The following is a 1,944-nucleotide window of genomic DNA, read 5'->3' as shown; positions in this document are numbered from 1 at the left end:
AGCTTGAAGCACAAGGTCAGCAGTTCAAACTCACTGTCTGCTTCTTGGAAACCCTATACAGGAAACAGAGTCCAAACCAACTTTATGGCACAAACAAGCCGTGCTTTAAAAACAAAGATATCAGGCAGCAGACAGGGTTGTTTCTGTATGTTTGTGAAGTGGGGGAGGTGCAGATGTGCACTGAAGGGTGGCTGAGAATGATGGTTAAATTCTGATTTTCTACTACCAGAAAAACTGACAAGAGGCCTTAGGAGAAGAAAAAACAAATCCAGATTTATTCTCCGAAAGACAGCCAGCCTCAGCAGGTACAATTACAGGGTTTCTCTTGAGGTCATACATTCATTCACAAGGCTTTAGTAAGCTTGACAGCCTTCGGTGTGTTCTTTGTAACAGTATCCCCTTCAGTGTAAACAGGTACTACTATTGTGGTCACTTACAATTCCAGAAGGAAAGGCACAACTTGGCAAAAACAAAATACTTTTTTTTGGATCCTAAAAAAGTCAGGTGCAATACCGAGAGTGATAAACATTTGTTAATAACAGTCTTGATGCACATTTCAATTTGTGGGCCCTTCCACATCCAGGGGAAAGAATTCTCAACCCAGAAGTTTGGGGTTAGTCTTTCTTTCTCCCTCTTCCTCTTTAAACCACCAGAGCAATGTTTCACCATTTACTTAATATTGTAACATGTACAAAAAGGGATTAAAAAAAAAAACCAACAAAAACATCCAATGTCCATGGTTCCAACGAACATGTCCATTCGTTTAAGACAGGCTCTGGAAACAGTTGGTAGTCATAAAAATAGGAAAATAAAGACTATGGCTACAAAAATAAAACATAAATGAGGTAGATAAATTAAAGCTTTCATACCCAGGACTTGCCTGTTCTAACTTTGCAGCCTTCATGCAATACTCGGGGGATTGGGGGTGGTGGAGGGATCTTCATAATTACTAGGCATCATTTACCAAGGAAATTAACAACAAAAAAGACTACGTGAACCTGTGATAAGAAATAGGCCTTCCAAAGAGAGCTTCTCCAACAATGAAAACCTGGTTCTCCAGAGTAGGCACTGGCGAGCTAAATGAAATCACCTGAGATCCCCTGCACAGATTCCCCACCTGTCCTGGTATTCAGGAAGATGGGAGACATCCGGGATACGTGGGGAGTACATGGCACTCTTTTGGGCTCTAAATGAACCATATTTAAATAAGCAGCAACACACACAGATTCCCTCAAGACAAGATCAGTCCATCTAAGGTTCTAAGGTTGGAGGAATTTTCTCATTCTACAACCTTAATTTTTAAAGGGGAAATAGTACATTCAAAAAATAAACAGCAAGATGGGAGTCAGGATTAGGAGGCAAATACAAAACCGGTTTTTAAGACAAGCTGACAAATCTTGTCCATTTACCCGCATAAACAGTTATGTAAGGGCACAGTATCTCCCACCCCCCACACCCCTCCCAGTCTGGGCCAACTAGGTGTCTTTTCCACTGGTTTGAGAGTTCGAGGTGTTCCACCTTGAAAACGGCAGTGGTCTTTGGAAATAGTTGCTCTAGGTTGTACAAAAGGTTCTATGTACAAAGTTTGTCACAAGTAACAAAGCTACTTTGCAAGACCCGCTTCTTTCCAAAATGAAAACAAACAAAACAAAAATACTAGTCTGGATAGGTTTGGGTATGAATTTTTTTTTTTTTTTTTTTTTGGTTTTCTTTTCTGCAAAGCAGCATAGGAACATTGTGATTGTAGGACAGCCCAAGGTCACGGTCGACAGTAAGCATCATTTGCACATCAGGAAGAAGTTAAAAGAAAAAAAAAAAAACAAGTCAACAGGAGATCAGCTGGGTTCATTATCAAAAAAAGAAAAAGTGGGGTGCAGCCGAGGGGGGACAGATTCTAGTGATTTCCCTTTGTCTGCATGGTTTCCTTCAGCGACTTCAGCTATC

Source organism: Chrysochloris asiatica, unplaced genomic scaffold (assembly GCF_000296735.1).
Source record: "Chrysochloris asiatica unplaced genomic scaffold, ChrAsi1.0 scaffold00023, whole genome shotgun sequence".
Lineage (NCBI taxonomy): Eukaryota > Metazoa > Chordata > Mammalia > Afrosoricida > Chrysochloridae > Chrysochloris > Chrysochloris asiatica.
Note: the sequence above shows the minus strand (reverse complement) of the source record.